The sequence below is a fragment of the Odocoileus virginianus genome, chromosome 9 (assembly GCF_023699985.2).
Source record: "Odocoileus virginianus isolate 20LAN1187 ecotype Illinois chromosome 9, Ovbor_1.2, whole genome shotgun sequence".
NCBI classification, from domain to species: Eukaryota; Metazoa; Chordata; class Mammalia; order Artiodactyla; family Cervidae; genus Odocoileus; species Odocoileus virginianus.
In genome coordinates this window covers 53,987,722-54,005,067 of record NC_069682.1, presented here as the reverse complement: position 1 = coordinate 54,005,067, position 17,346 = coordinate 53,987,722, and the positions used below count along the sequence as shown (strand labels likewise).

The 17,346-nt window shown below is 46.2% G+C and overlaps 1 long non-coding RNA gene across 17 annotated transcripts in view; it reads right to left on the bottom strand.

The window, feature by feature from the left end:
• The window catches only part of LOC110145045 (uncharacterized), a 71,573-nt gene that overhangs the window by 25,207 nt on the left and 29,020 nt on the right, over positions 1-17,346 (bottom strand). For 15 of the 17 annotated variants that reach the window (XR_011489573.1, XR_011489580.1, XR_011489583.1 and 12 more), the window contains 3 exons: positions 13,393-13,535; positions 9,305-9,409; positions 7,608-7,756 (listed from right to left, as the gene is read on the bottom strand). This is a non-coding gene — a long non-coding RNA (uncharacterized lncRNA). The remainder of the gene's footprint in view (positions 1-7,607; positions 7,757-9,304; positions 9,410-13,392; positions 13,536-17,346) is intronic. The other 2 variants (XR_011489570.1, XR_011489571.1) reach the window with 2 other exon arrangements.

Below are 17,346 nucleotides of genomic sequence, written 5' to 3'. Positions count from 1 at the left end.
AAAGGGTATATAGCAGTTCATTCCTGCAACTCTTCTACAAGTTTGAAATTAAGACAGAATGAAAAATTATTCCAAAAAATGTTTAAAGAACTCTCCCATCCTCAAAATAAAAAAAGAAAAGGGGATGAAGAAAGAAGGAAGGACTTCCCATCGCTCGTTTGCTCTGCCCACTGCACAGCACTGCCTTTATTTATTTATGTATTTTACCACCAAGCAAGCTCCTGGTTACAGTTCACCAGCTATTCTATTTGGAATTTGCACCCAGCAGACAAGAGGGAAAAGAGAACCAAATGGGGTGGAGGGGGGAGAGGGAACTAACCCCACAGCTCAAATAAGGAGAAGGCTGTGTCTTCAGGACTTAGGAGACACGTATTTCTGCTCTGGTGCTCGGCAGAGCTGCACGGAGTGTCAGCCACAGAAATGAGACACAGGGCTCCGTATCCAGGGTAACGGGCAACAGGCCGGCATCTCCATCCACTCTCTCCATTGGCCACACCCACAGGACCTTATTACTGCCCGTGCAAAACAAATTCACAATCATTAGAAAGTCAGCACACCACATGACGAGACATGACATTCCCATGGCCCTGGGAACCACGTGTGTGGAATGACCACCCTCATGTTGTTGCTGGGACCCAGCTATTCTTTACAGCAGGGAATTGCAACGTTCCTTTTAAATGAATGCACAAATAAAAATGAGCTTAAAAATAGGAATGACAACAAAAAATGAGGAAGCCTTAATGCAAAAACGTGTTGGGAGAGAAAAATAGGCTTCTGACAATTAGTTATAATCTCAGAATGCTAATGGCCTTCCTGCAAACAAGAGGAATTGTAATTGGTCTCCGGTGGCCTGTTTATGCTGTCGAGATATAATTACAGGATACCGCGCTTCCAGGTTTTACCAATTCATTCATTCAACAACTAACATTTATTTAGTGCTGACTCTGGGCCTGGCACTGTGCTGGGTGCCGGTGGCAGAAAGCCATCTGTGTTTTTAAGAAGCGCACCATTTCAAAGGAGAAATAAATAAACCAATAACATTTGTGATTGCTAAATGATACAAGACAGACAGGAACCCTGTCTTCTGACTGTGTGAAGGAGGGAGTCACTAATGTCACCTGGCATATTAGACAGACTTCAAGAAACAAACCGCATTTATGCGAGAAACCAGGACATAGGAAACCACCACTAGTACACATAATCTGCACTGCATAACTCAGCTTTAAAATGCCCAGGACGTGTCCAGTTGGCAAGCTCTGATACCCCCAGTCATGTGTACACTACGGTTGCTGGCATCAGAATCGACTGATTGTAACTTCCAGAGAGAATGTAAAGTCTAATGAATAGACACACGTTTTTGCCTATGGAGGCATGCAGGTGCCTCGGAGCAGAAGCAATTTCTTCAAAACAGCACTGTTCCAAGACTGCATGTGTTTGTGAACACACAAATGTAAGCAATATTCACACCACGTGGCTGCAAAAAAGCCCAAAACACAAGAGCATCGGAACACTGCAATTTGCTTCTTTCCTCTCCTATCACCTCCTCACAAATACACATTGATAGCCACGGTGTTCAGGGTGTCACTCGGACTGGCTAAATGAGAACCTGTCTTCCCAAGGGAGCCCTGCCAATCACACACTTGGTCTCTGTTCCTTGAAGAATGAAATCCACTCCTATCCTACTGTTATTTCCTTGCTAAAAAGAGAACAGCACCTTTGTGCTCCAGGGCCCCGGGGTTCCAAGGAGTGAGACTGCTCCTAGACTCTTGGCCTCCAGGAAACAAGGGAGGGAGCCTCTGAGTCCGACCCGAGCATACACGGGCCAGGCAAGGCACCCCAAGTCCTGCTCCCGTTGGGGCTCCAAGGGAAGAGAAGGGGCAGCCTTCCAGAAGTCCTCTAAAATGCAGATATGCCTCCACCTGGGCACGAGTCAAGATCATTTTTGCTTTTTGCAGCCACGTTTAAAAGCCTGCACATATCAAGTAATGAAATCGGCAACCCACTTTGAATGAAAAATACAATTTATGTGAACTAATTTGTTCTGCAAATGACATGTGAAGAGAGCTTTTAAGACATGATATTTTCCAAATATTTTCACCCCCCCCCAAAAAAAAAATAGAATACTGCTGACAAGAACGGAGTGGCTGAAAACAAAACAAAATAAAAATCATGCAAAAACGCCTTTAGAATTATTTGTCTTTAGGGATAAGGTATTTGGTTGTCAGTTGTAGCCTTGGAAACTCGCCTAGCCAACTTTCAAACGAAAACGAAGATCTAGTTGGCAAAGTTCACCACTCAGCTGCCAGATATCCCAACTAAATGATATTATCTAGGTTCACTTTGCAAAATAAATTTAATTTCTTACAGGGAAACTTGAAATTTATAAAAGAACCCTGGAGAATTTGAATTTTAATAATCAATTATTCTTCAGCCTGATTCATCTTATAAACATATGGATTATGCAAAAAATTAAATTAGTTTAAAAAGCCGGACCTTTAACTCATAGTTGAGAACAACTTTTACATAAATGAAGAATAATGATCAAATGTTCTGATGCTGTATTACAAATTTTTAGCTCCATGGTATGTAATATTTCCACACTAGAATTCCTTTCTTGAACATCATTCTTTTGCAACCAAGGAAACAACTATATCTTATTGTACTCATAATTAAGGCTTAAGATTTGTTAAATCCCTGTGCATTTCCCTTGAAATGCTGGAATAATCCTGGAGCTACTTACTTCTGTGCTGTGTGTATATGCTAAGTCACTTCAGTCGTGTCCCACTCTTTGCAACCCTATGTACTGTAACCCACCGGGCTCCAGGCAAGAAGACTGGAGTGGGTTGCCATGCTTTCCTCCAGGGAATCTTCCCAACACAGGGATTGAACCCTCATCTCTTGAGTCTCCTGCATTGGCAGGCAGGTGTTTTATCTCTAGCACCACCCTTAGTTCTGTGATGCCAACACAAAGGGATGGACTGTGCAGCACCACCTGCCCGAATCGCTGGGGAGGGAGCAGCAGAACAGAACACAGGTGGCCTTGGATGACCTTCCCCTGAGCCATGAAGGATAAGTGCAGGGACACTGGGCTCTTAGTCCAAGGGTGGCCAGTGAAGGCCGGCACTGCCTCCTTAGCAGCTCATTTGTGAATAAGGGCTCTGGAAGCAAGGAGAAAGGCCTTGCTTATATAATCACTTCATAATGGGTGTAGAATCCTACAAACCCAAGGATACCACAAACTTCGCTACTAAAAGCAGAAGATGTTCAGTGCTTATACTCATCCTTTCATTGTATACCTTTACTGGTAAAAGCACAGATATCACAGTGTTTCCCAAACTGCGATGAACAGGACACTGCCTTCTCCAGAGAGACTCTTTCTTATTTTCTGACATGCCAAGTTCAGTCTCATCTTACTTTATAAAACAGGCATCCATGTCTATTCCATTTTTTAAAATTGTCCAAGGAGCACCTAAAAGCATCTCCCACACCACCTCGGGTCCTCACTTTGGGAAAAGGGGCCCATGATCCCAGGTGGCTCAAGGATTTGCCTAGAAACCTCAGCACCTCGCCAGCTGCCTCACCTCCACCAGAATCATGCTAAGTCCCAAGTTTTGCCTTGTCTAAGGATAATCACTTGGATCTAAACTGTGAACTTTCTCTGACCAAGTCCACATTGCCAGCTGCCTTGTTTATGGGAACAGTGCTGGTCACCACTGTCTGAACAGGACGCTCTAAGTCACACTCATGCCAAGTTCTGGAACAATCGGCAGAGACATGGGGCTGCTGTTCCCACTCAGACTAACGTTCACCCCTTCTGCTTTGTAGGCATCGTCACCACGGGGGGCCAACAGCGTCGGCAGCACGGGGCACACTTTGCTTTCAGTCTCGTGCTGAAAGACGAGCTCTTGCTCCAGCAGCATCAACAGCACCTCCTGACTTGACTCTCTAACCTGGAAGAGGTGAAACGGGGCAGCACAGTGTGAGCCCACGTGCTTCCAGGATCAAGACCAGACTCCCTAAATCGAGTGCCGAGCCGGCCCCTTCTTGCTCCCCTGTGGCTCACAGGTCTCCTTCGGTCCCCCTTCCTTCCTGAGGCCTTAGATTAGGCTGCCAACGGCACCTGCTGCTCCTCAGCGCTCAGGTCACACGTCACCTCCCCATGTGGGTCAGGTTCCCCAGCTGTAGTCTAATGGCCTAACCAGGCCCCACTCCGCCTTCACATCTCCTATGCATGAGTTCTACACGCGCGCATACATACACACGCATTTTCCCTGTATGATGACACATTGCTTCCTGTCTTCCCACTCCAGAGAGTGAACCGGAGCAGGGGGGTGGGTACCATGCAGGCATGGCGGTGGAAAGGCAGCGCCGTCCCCAGACACTCTGTAAAGCGTGGCCCGGGAGGATCTGCCCCTCGGGGTGGGACACAAGCATAAAGGCTCCTCAGGCCAGAGAAGGGAAAGTTGGGGAGGGGGGGCTACCTACCCCTTGTTCTCTGCACCAGGTGAGCAAACACCAGAGCTCAGAGGGCTCCTAAGGAGCTGGAAAGAGAATTTTTTGGAGACGTGAAAGCACAAGAAGCTCCAATTTGTGGAGCAAGTAATGAAACAGGCAGCTCATCGCAGTGATAGCAGGAAAACAGCAACAGGACCCAGAAATGTGCCAGGCAGAGTTGCAGGTGACTATAAGTTGAGGGTGGGGGGGCACGCGAGCTTGGGAGACTGAAGCCCTGGGGGCTGCAACATCCAAGTGTCTGAGCAGGTGACAGGCTGAAAACAGTGTTTTAGAAACATCACTCCAGCAGTGGCGGTGATGAAAGGCTGGGGAGGGAAGGTCAGCAAGGTGGCCGCTGCAACAAGCCAGGGGGAGAGGGTAGGGGCGGGGAGGGGACCCCCAGCAGTATTACTCAGTGCCCATGACAGTACTCAGTATCTGACTACAGGCAGGGAAAGCCCTCAATCACTCTGAGGTGTCACACAGTTACGAGTGTCTAGCACGTGCCAAGAGTGGGGACAGGAGAGACCACAAAGCAGAAGTGCCCGACCCGCCGCAGTCCCACATGGCAGCTGAGAGGCCAGAGGCGGCAGCCCGGGGTGGCAGGGGGAGGCCCCAAGTAGGGGCAGAGCCAGACGTCGAAGGCACTGAGAAGCCTTCCCGGGTGAAGGGTGACACCCCCCAAAGTTCTGTCCCCATCAAACCTTGGAATCTCTGAAGGTGACCTTTGGGGAAAGGCTGTTTGTCGATGTGACTTAGCTGATGAATCTGCTGTCACCCAAGGTCATCAGGGTGGGCCCTACCTGTACCGCAGGTGTTTCCAGAAGAGAAAGATGGGAGGAGACAGACGCAAGAGGAGAGAGGCCGTGTGAAGATGGAGGCCAAGCCTGGAGTGACGCGGCCACAAGCCAAGGAAGCCAGCGGCTGCCAGGGGCTGGAAGAGGCAGAAATGGAGCCCCTGGAGCCTCTGGAGCAGGCATGACCTGGACCACACCGGGATCTTGGTCTCTGGCCTCTAGGACTGTGAGAAGATAGACTTCTGTTGTTCTAAGACACCCAGTTCGCAACACGGTCCTCGGGCAGCCCCAGGAAACTAATATTCCAAGCAAGAAGAGGGGAGAGGACAGCACGCTCACGTGCAGAAATGAGCCCTAGGGAGAAGTCCCAGAAAACAGCACGGGGGCAGCAGCTGGATGGCAGAGTGAAGGCTGAAGGGCCAGGGGAGTCAGATGGGCAAAGCCTCCAGGGCCCCAATGAGATTCCTGGTGGTCACTCAGGTGTGGCAGGGAGCCCAGGGAGGATAAGCAGAGGCGTGACAAGATCCTCTCAGCCTCAGTGAAAGTGCAGAAACCCCAAGGGTTCTAGATGCTGAGAGCAGGTGAGGGGCTGCTGGGCAGTGACGCTTCTAACTCTTACCAGGCATGGACTCAGGGGTGGCGGACAGAGAGGAGAAGGTGCCCCTGCATGCACGTGGTCCCAGAAGCCCAAAGATGACTCAGGCTCTCTGCCCAAGATGGAGAAAACAGGAGCGATAAGACTGAAGGTGAAGAGAACAGGTTTGGGCGCTGGAGCATTGGAGCTCCGAGTGGTGCGGGGCACGTCTAGGGAGAGCCAGTCACTGGGTTTGGGAGGGGCAAGGTCAGGGACCTGCTGATAAGCAGCATCCAGGTGTCCACATGCACAAAGACCTCCCCAGGCCCTGGGAGCAGAGGACACCCAGAACCACAAGAAAAAGACCAGACGACACCCTGAAGGGGGAGGTTCCAGGGAGGACCAGGGCTGGTGACGGAGACTGGGAAGGATGCAGGCAGGAAGGAAGGGACAGGGCGGATCACGCTGCAGAGCCCTACAGGTGATGCTGCTGCAGGGGAATGGCTGCACCTGATCTGCACTGAGGGATCACCAGTGGGGTGGCCTCCAGCAGGGGATCAGCCTCTGTGAGCCTCAGTCTCCTCACATGCAGAGGTGGGCAGTGGCAGCTCTCTAGCAGGTACTGTGAGGATAAAATTACCTCATACACGTAAAGCATGGTCTGGGGCACAGGGGCCCCAAGTGAATAACCAGCTGGCTTTGCTGGTGATGGAAGTCACGGGGTTAGGAGCTGGGAGAGGGAAGCATCAGGGCAACCCTGGCCCAGACCCACCAGAGGGTGGGCTCCAGGAGGAGCAGGGAACGCATCCCGGGACAGCACCTCCCACCCCACTGTCAGGACCAAGCAATGTGAACTGCAGAAAGAGGCAGCCAACAAGGGCTCCTTCTAATCCGCCAAAGTCGTTAATGGTGACAGAGGGGCAAGAGGATCAAGCAGAGGAAAAAGGAAGTCACTGGATAAATAACTGGTTGAAGATACAGAAATGCAACACAATTGAAATGAGTGACCAAGACTCTCCAGATCCCTGTGGACAGATAAAGGCAGGCAGCAGAATGGAAGTAGATTTTCAGGCATCTGATACAAGACACCTTCTTATTCAGGGACTCTGACATGTGCAGTATGACCATAACGCCCTGCATGGGAGGGACACCCCAAGCCAGGGCAGTGTCTCCCACATTAGATGGAGACTGGGGTGAAGGAGGGCCCACTGTGGTTCTCACCATATCTGTGACCTATAACAACAACAAAAAAGAAAGGTCTGAAGCAAAACTCCAAAATGTTAACATTTGCTGAATATGAGCAGTGAGTATATGGGTGTTAATGACATAATTCTTCCACGTGATTAAAATATTTTATAACATTTAAAAAAATTAAAACTGCTTTTGAAAAAAGTGAAAAAATAAAATAAAAGAAAAAGAAAAAAGTAAAAACCTTAGATTTCACAATAAGATTAGTTGAGTCCATGGGAAGAGACCTCTCACTGGCTTCGGCATCACCAGCCGCAGAGCAGAGCCCTGAACAGGAGCCCCCTTGGGGGTCCCGGCTGCAGCACAGACGCTTGGAAAAGGAGTGATGGTGCACCCACTCGGGAGTCAAGACCACACAAAGGAGGGAGCCTTAAGTATGATTACAAGCAGAAGAGAAAAGCCAACGGGAGAGATTGAAAAGCTATGAACAAGAGACGGGACCAAAGAGCAGAAGGAAGACATCAGACCGGAAAGAGGGGTGGAACGTCTCTTACCCTGAGCAGAGACAAGTAACCCAGGGCAGCTACATCACCGAAGGCAGAGTTCAAAGCCAACACAGTTCTGAAAATCCACCAGCTACCAGGCCCTGTGCCCAGTCACAGAGATAAAGATGACCCAGATCCTGGAGTCAGGGGCTCAGAGCCTAGGATGGGAGAGAAACTATTGGTTAGGATATCCAGTACAATGGGTGATCCCAGAATCGTCCTCCACCAGATGGGCCTCAGGAGCCCGGACACCCAACACACACGAGCGCACACTTTGGCCCCCTGGCCTCCTCACCTCTAAAGTGAGGAGGAACTCCCAGCGGCCCGTTCTCCCTGGGGTGGGTAGGAAGAGGAAAGAAGACCGTGTACATCACACGGTGAAAGCTCAAGAAATTGCAGCTCTTGGCAATCGCGGCAGTCATGGTGATAATACTGCTATCACGCCCAATTTTGTGAATTTCATACCTCACAGGAGTCACTGCATGTTCAGTGGCCATGAAAAGTACCTGATGAGGAAGAGAGAGCCGCAGGCAGGCTCAAAATGCAGAGGCCGGATGGGAGCCGGCACGCCCCCTGCCGCACGCAGCAAAACCTGCGTCTCCGCCTCCTGGGGGACCCGCGGGCCTGCCCACAGGGTGGCTGAGGCAGGCGACGGGGAGTACTGTCTGCCGTGGGGAGCAGAGAGGGGTGTGGAAGGAGCGGGGAGGTCAGCCTGAGCAGAAGGGAGGGACTGGCTGCCTGCGGTGTCCGCAGTGCGCTGGGGACGGACGGTCCACGGAGGAGGCTGGGCTGTGCTTCAGGGCTGTAAGAAGGCTGAAGACTATTCAGTAAGTTGTGACTGCATCTCATTTCCATGTTTAAAGATGACAGGCGGGAGCAGAGGGGGTGTCCTCACGGGGTTTTGTGTTTGTCACAGAAACAAAGGAGACTTGGGTCCGACTAGACCTGGGAGGAGAGAGGAGGAAGGACGTGGACGGCCCCCAGTTAAGCGGACTGTGGTTCCCTTCCTCACGAGAGCGGATGGAGACCGCAGGCCGCTGTCTTCTCTGGGAAGGGGAAGGCAAGGTCAGGCGCCAGGGGCGAGGCTGGGCGAGCGGAAGAGGCTTGGTGGACCTGGCGAAGGTCTGAAAGAGCCGCCACGGTGATGTGGAAAGCAGCTGAGGAGGGACAAGCAGGATTGCAGGGCAGCACCGCAATTCCAGCACCAACTGGAGCCCATGCATTTGCGACGGCACCAGTCAATGCACCATCGGCAACCGGGATGGAAGAAGCAACGGGCTGGGGAGGGGCGGGCAGAGCCAGGAGGGTGGGAGCAGAGCCCACAGGGAAAAAACAGAGTGATGGTGGAGACAGGCCGAAGGGGTGGGTGGGTTGAGAGAGGGAGCAGCTGCGGAACAACAGGAAGTGAAGGCAAGGTTAGACGGAGTCGGGAGGCAGAGGTCTCCAGGGCGGGCAAGCTCAGCGTGGTGGGAAATCGCGGTGAGAGAGTGGACGGCATCTTCAGGGAAGGCAGTTGTGGGGCCCCTGGGGCGGGGCGGGGCGGGGGCAGTGACCCAGGGCAGTGGGGGTACGTGAGCAGCACAGGCTGACAGCCGTGGACACAACTCCTCAGGAGACACGGGCTGAGTGTCAGGAATCACACTGGAGCCTAGGATCAAAACCACAGTCCCTGGGCTTCCCTGGTGGTCCAGTGGTTAAGAACCCACCTGCCAATGCAAGGGACACTGGTTCGATCCCTGGTCCGGAAAGATCCCACATGCCATGGGGTGAATAAGCCTGTGCTACTGATCCTGCGCTCTGGAGTCCATGTTCTGCAACAAGAGAAAAGGCACTGCAGCAAGAAGCCTGTGCGCCGCAACTAGAGAGCAGCCCCCACTCACCAGCACTGGAGAAGGCCCAGCACAGCCAAAAAGAAATAAATATCTTAAAAAAAAAAAAAAAAAAAAAAACGAAACACACCACAGTCCCTGACTCCCTGCTCTGGAGTCAAATATGTGACCATGACACAGAACAAAGGTCAACGAGACTGTCAAATTCCCCCAACCCAGCAGAACCTCAGTTTTAAGAATGCATCCAAAGAAAAAATAAACCAAGAGAAAAATAAAACTGCACCTTTTATGAGGCTCACTGCATCTACAGGACAAGAAAAAAGCTGAAAGAAAGCTAAACATTCAAAACAAAATTAAAAATATGGAGATGATGAAGATGTATAATGTCTGTGACATGCAGACGAGCTTCCTCGGGTAGAAAACCTGTCCTGCTCATCTCTTCATCCCCAGCACGCAGCGCCAGGCTTGGCGCATAATAGGCACTCAGAAGCTGTCGGAACAAATGAACGGATGGAGGAAACCACATCCCATTATGATTAGACCCATGCAGGAGCATAAAAAAAAAGTAAGCCCTTGGAGGAGAAAATGCAAAAATAATCAAAATACTGATGTTAGGAGAGTGCAGGCAGGAAGACTTCTTTACTTATTTAAAAACTATGCCTAATCCTAGCGCATTGTCTAATAGTTAGGGGGGAGTATTTGCTCTTTAAAAATGCTTGGATCAAGGGAAGAAATACAAGTCAAAACTGCAGAATTTCTTGGGAATTCCTTGGTGGTCCAGTGGTTAAGAATCCACGTTTCAGTGCAGGGGACATGTTTGATCCCTGGTAGAGGAACTAAGATCCCACATGCCTCAGGGCAACTAGGTACTACCCTTAAAGCTAGAGAAGCCCATGGGCTACAATGAATACCCAGCGCAGACAGAATAAAATAAATAAAATCAATTTTTTTTAATGCATAATTTCTTGGCAATGACAGTAACCAAAAAAAAAAAAAAAAAACTTGGCATGTAAAAAATTACAAATACATTTAGCCTTTGTGGAAATCCATCCCCCAAATAAACTGACAGAAATAGAAATGACACAAGGTTACTTGCTGCAACAATTTTAACATGTCAAAGGGCAGACACAGCGCCAGGTCTAGGGTAAAGCACAGTGGAACACTGTGATGACGGAGAAAGCATCGGGATGCCTTCCCCAGCCGACCCCGGGCTAACCTTGGGGAGCCAACGACAATAGGGAAGGCATGGGCAGAGTGCCAGGTACAGTACTCTACTCTCGTCTAGGAAAGGAACCAGGCAGCACAGGGTACAAGGATGCAAGCATGTTTGCTGCGAGCTATTTGTGTGTGGGTAATTTTTAAAGGCAAGAATAAACCAAAACCTAATAAAAATGGCCGTCCGTGGTGGGGAGAGAGAGGATGGTGAGGGAGGCAGGAGTGGAAATCAGATTTCTCTAAATGTACTTTCTTTTACACTTTTGAGTTTAGAATCGTGTAAAAACATTTTAAATAATTACACATCTAAATTAAATCAACATGTAAAAGCTAAAGCAATCCCTAAAAATGAAAAATAAATGAAAACAAATGAGCCTAACTGTGTATCAAGATGGCAGCTTAACCACAAAAAGAAGTGTTAGTGCAAGTGACTTTAAAGCACATTGATAGTAATATGCCTGTACATCTCCAGCAGGAAAGAGCCTGAAAGCAAAAAGAACTGCAAAGAAATCGTAAACTATACTCAGTAATTCTACCAGGTTGTTAGTAATAATGCTGCTATTTTTATTTTAGATACACATACACCATACACACATAAATACCATTAAGAAGGCAGATTTATACTGTGTAAAAAAAAATCAAATAAAAAGATACAAATAAAATCAAATAAGTAAAAGCCCTTATAGGGCTTCCTCGGTGGCTCAGTGGTAAAGACTCTGACTACAATGCAGGAGATGGAGGAGACCCAGGTTCGATCTCTGGGTCAAGAAGATCCCCTGGAGGAGGGTATAGAACCACACTCCAGTATTCTTGCCTGGAAAATCCCATGGGCAGAGGAGCCTGGAAGGCTACAGTCCATGGGGTCACAAAGAGTCGAACATGACTGAAGCGACTTAGCACACATGTACAAAAGCCCTATAATCCTAAATTTGAGTAGGAAATATCAATATACACTCATGAGGAATTTTTATTTTTTAAGAAAATAAATCGCTCTGTCACTAAAAGCCGTGACCAATCTTGTAAAAGTGAGTACCTCTGGTATCCATGTTCTGGCTTCGTATTATCATTTCCCTCATAAAGGAACCAGGGTTCCTTGGAGAAATGGCTGATTCCAGGTAGAAGTGAGCTAGTAGCAAAGTCTACTGGGTCACATTAAGAAGATTCAGGAGCCACCTTGAAGGGTTCCACCACTGGTCAAACTAGGACAATTTGATTATCAAAAGGAATAACAATTATGGTGGATTAAGACATATCTAATATGTTAAGATACAGGAGTTCATAATAATGCTTAAAATAAATTTTCAAAACCTAATTGGTAACCTTGAAGGTTATTAGAACACCAACTAATTCTTCTAAAAACTGGCAGATAAAGGGCGAGAGTAAAGCATTTAACTTGTCTCCCCTAGACAGTTTTTCAGGGTTACCAAATAGCTGCGAGGGAAGGTCTTTACAGAAGTATTCCAGCTATTAAATTAAGAAGGAATGATAGTAACAGATACACAGTACTATATATAAAATAGATAACCAACAAGGACCTACTGTATAGCATAGGAAACTGCACGCAACATTCTACAATAACCTATAGGGAAAAGAATCTGAAAAAGAGTATATATACTGCATGTATATATATATATATATATATGTGCATGCACGTATAACTGAATCACTTGGCCATACACCTGAAACTAACACAACATTGTAAATCAACTGGACTTCAATAAAAATAAAAACTAAAAGAAGGAATGATGGAATTAGAGCATCGCAATTTTGCAACCTCTAACAAAATCCTATATCTGGGCAAGGCTCACTAGTGGCTGCTTAGAGGCCAGTGAGGAACTTTATCATAAACAGCTAAGGCTGACAGAACCTAATCTAGTGACCACATGGCCTTTGTGCTTCCTGATTTGATGCAGCAAGAAAACACAGCAACATCTAAAAAGTGTTCTCACTATACTATACAAAAATCTGAGTCTGACTGAGCCTCTAGACTTCACCAATTTGGAGGGAACACTGGGAATATAGGAACATCTCAAATGGCACTGGAAGTGCAATCAGCCAGATCCCAAATGCAGGAAACCCTATAGGACTGATAACTTAGTATCCTAAACAAATAAATAGCAGAGGAAGAAGAACTACTACAGATTAAAGGAGATTTGAAAGACACAACAATTGAATGTAGTATATGAAACTTTGGAGTATTCCGATTTGAACAGAATATTTGCAAAAAGCAGATGTATGAGAAAACTGGGAAAATCTGAACAGGACTAGATATTAGATGATATTATTAAGGAACCACTGAAAATTTTTATACTTGTGATAATGGTGCTGTCATTATGGGAGTTTTTTAAGTGTCTGTATTTCTTAGGGAGTGATACTAATGCATGTACAGTTGAAATGTCTGGGGACTGCATTTATCTGGGTAAGAAAAATGAAGAAAGATTGGTCAAATGTTAATGACAGTTGGAGCTGGGTGGACAGTACGTGGACATTCATTTTAATACCTCTTGGACTACTGGATGTGTTTGAAAATTTCCATAATAAAGTTCTCAAAAAAAGAGAGAGAAATAGCTCATGATAATAAGAATGCATGCCTTCTACTTTCCTATGTGATTAAAGAAACTGGGCAAAAACAGACATTTTGTTCTGGAGTCACTAAATCCTAAGTGGCTGTTTTCTGAATTATGAATATCAGCTAAAGTAAGACGAAAGAGAGTTTGCTGCAGACACCTTCAGGTTGTAATTTTTCACACCTGATTGTCTGTATCTGTGAGGTACTTCACCATGACGGGTATGAGGCATTCAGAGAGCACCACTGGAAAATCTGATCTGTTTTCTTGTAGAAAAATGGCAAGAGGAGGAATCTGCTCCATCAGCTCAGTCCGCACTGTGGGCTCTGCAGCAATAAAAAAAAAAAAATGAGCAAAAGAATTATATAAGAATAAGCCAAGCATCTTATACAGTATATACTGATAGTTTCTAAGCTTTTCTTACTAAAATACTTCATCAGGGAAATTAGACAAATGCAGTTTAAAAATCATTTCCCATTTAGAGTGTTTATGCTACAGACAAGCTTAAAAAGCTAATAAGCTATAGGGCGATATAAAAACATAAAAAGAAGAGAGAATGACAACTCTATTATAACAAGCCATATATAAATCGAGGCAGGAACAGGAGGTCTGCGTGCCGGGCCAGCGTCCAAAACCCATTACAACTAATGGCATATATGCCAGACCTATGAGTTGTGCTTATTTAAATTCTAGCCAGAATGTATACATTATAAACAATTCTTTCATAAATGTGCTCCCCCACAATCCACGCATCCCAATTACTTCGGAGGCAACAGCATTAAACAAAAGAGCGCAGCTCTAGCTCCAATATACCACATTAAATTTAACACAAATGTATAATTGCTTCAGCACTGTAAATGGTGACTCATTTACAAAGAGAATCCATTTAAGGACTCAAAACATCCACTTGGGCCTTTTTAAAAGCATTGTGTCACATTAAAATAAATGAATATTTTAAACTAATATGAGTGCAATATGAAAGGCTTATTTTTCTATTTTCTAGCAAAATGATCAAAATCTAGAACAAGCCTAAGATTTTGGAAACTTTCTGAAGCTGTTCACCTGTCACTATACATGCAGAGGACAAGTGATGGGTACAGAGCAGCCGTCAATACTGGCGACTCCACTAGTCACTCATTTTTCTAATCTCAACTCTTGTGTGTTTGAGGGGGTGGGGGGGGGGAAATGGACAATGTCTTAGTATCTACCATAAGGCAGTGTGCTTTTCTTCCAAGATAGTAATTATGGAGAGGTACAAAGAGAAAGGAAAATCAAGATTAGCCTATAAAGATCATGAGGGAAATTAATGATTGGGATTGTTCTAATCCAAAGGACTTCTTTTGACTTGGTATTTCTTAGCAACCAGTAGTCTGGCAAAACTCACAAAATACAAAAAGTCCTAACTGCCAGGACAAACAACATTCCAAGTCCTTCAGTTCAGTTCAGTTCAGTCGCTCAGTCATGTCCGACTCTTTGAGACCCCAGGTATGCAGCATGCCAGGCCTCCCTGTCCATCACCAACTCCCAGAGCTTACTCAAACTCATGTCCATCGAGTCGATGATGCCATCCAACCATCTCATCCTTTGTCATCCCCTTCTCCTCACGCCTTCAATCTTTCCCAGCATCAGGGTCTTTTCAAATGAGTCAGTTCTTATCATCAGGTGGCCAAAGTATTGGAGTTTCAGCTTCAGCATCAGTCCTTCCAATGAATATTCAGGACTGATTTCCTTTAGGATAGACTGGTTGGATCTCCTCGCAGTCCAAGGGACTCTCAAGAGTCTTCACCAACACCACAGTTCAAAAGCATCAATTCTTCGGTGCTCAGCTTTCTTTATAGTCCAACACTCACATCCATACATGACCACTGGAAAAACGATAGCTTTGACTAGACGGACCTTTGTTGGCAAAGTAATGTCTCTGCTTTTTAAAATGCTGTCTAGGTTGGTCATAGCTTTTCTTCCAAGCAGCAAGCATCTTTTAATTTCATGGCTGCAGTCACCATCTGCAGTGATTTTGGAGCACAAAAAAAATAAAGTCTCTCACTGTTTCCACTGTTTCCCCATCTATTTGCCATGAAGTGATGGTACTGGATGCCATGATCTTAGTTTTCTGAATGTTGAGTTTTAAGCCAAATTTTTCACTCTCCTCTTCCACTTTCATCAAGAGGCTCTTAAGTTCTTCTTTGCTTTCTGCCATAAGGGTGGTGTCATCTGCATATTTGAGGTTACTGATATTTCTCCGGGCAAATCTTGCTTCCAGCTTGTGCTTCATCCAGCCTGGCATTTTGTGTGATGTACTCTGCATATAAGTTAAATAAGCAGGGTGACAATATACAGCCTTGACATACTCCTTTCCTGATTTGGAACCAGTCTGTTGTTCCATGTCCTTAGTCATTCTAATTTTCTAAAAATAAGGTTAATCTGATGCCAACTAAGAGGTGATTCTTCATGACAAAAATCTACTCATAGTTAGATGCTGTGTATAGTTTCCCAATTAATAAACAGGTTTTACTTTAAATGAGCTATCAAAGCTCATACATAATTTCTTGGAAAAGCACAAGGTAAAGTAGAAGCCTCTAGTCCCTGTACAAACCTGCATCTTCTGACAATCTGACCATGATCCCCATTACTGTTAGGAAGTCTTCTTCATTGTTACTGAAGTCCAGGAAGATAGCAAGGAGCCCTCGGGCCATAACCTGGCAGTGGCTATGAGAAAGGGTCCACACATGTGTGTTCACTCCAGCATGCGTTCCAAGCTGGTAATGCAATCAGGGTGCACCTCCATCTAGAGGGAGAAAACCCCATCAAGGGATGTCTGAAGGCGGTCATTCAACATGGGTCCACATCCTCTAGCAAGGGGACCCATATCCTCCAGGCTGGCAGTCTCGGGAGGTTAAAACTGTTCATGTGCACAAAAGAAAACCTCTCTCTCCTTCTCCAACAGATTCTTCAGGCCTAGATAGACTTGGAAAAGAAGTCCCATGACAGCGGGAGGGAATTAAGTGACCAGCAAATGCAGAAGGAAAAGTTCCAAGGGGACATCCATGGCCACCTCAACCTCAAAAGGCCTCCCCCTGAGTGTCAGTACTGGCCCCTGGCTGCCCCTCCCCAGGATGTGACAATCAAAAATAGCTATTGTTGCTGTTGTTCACTCTCTGTCATGTCTGACTCTGCAACCCCATGAACTGAAGCACACAAGGCCTCCCTGTCCTTCTCCCAGAGTTTGCTCAAACTCATGTTCATTGACTCAGTGATGCCATCCAACCATCTCATCCTCTGTTGTCCCCTTCTCCTCCTGCCCTCAATCTTTCCCAGCATCATCATCTAGATATTGTCAAATGCCTACCGGGGGCAAAATCCCACCCTGGTTTGAGAACCACTGTGTTAAAGGATGCTGGCTGTCTATGACGTTTACAACAATCCTATGAATCTAAACTTGTTTCACAAGAAGGTTTAAAGACAAAACACAAAGACCAAAAAGAGCTGCAATGAGGTAACACTACTCCCCCAAGAAGAACTAAAATTATAATAATAATACCTAGTGCTGGGCAAAGATAGGGACCACAGAAACTCATACTTTGTGGGAATGCAAAATAGCGCAGGTTATAAAGAAAACAATCTGGCAGTTTCTCAAAAAGTTAAATACAAAAAAAAAAAAAAAGTTAAATACACACTTATCATTCAACACAGAGATTCCCTCTTAGGTATTTACGCAAATGAAATGAAAACATATGTCCACACAAAGACTTGTACGCCAATGTTCACGTTAGCAGCATTCACAACAGTCACAGAATGAAAAAATCTCCATGTCTGTCAAAACACAGAATATCCATTCGATGGAACACAGCTCAGCAACAAAAAGGAGAGAACTACTGAGGACAACAAGAAAGAATCTCCAATGCATTCTGCTAAGTGAAAGAAGCCAGACAGAGAAGACTACATACCACATGATTCCATTTACAGGAAATTCTTAAAAAGGCAAAACCTTAGCATCAAAAATCAGATCAGTAGTTGCTTGGGTCAGCGGTGGTGAGACAGGGGAGATGGATAGCAGGAACAAACAAGGACACAGAGAGGATGGAAATATTCACCCTTGACCATGGGTGCACACGACGTGAGTGCACACATTTACCCCAA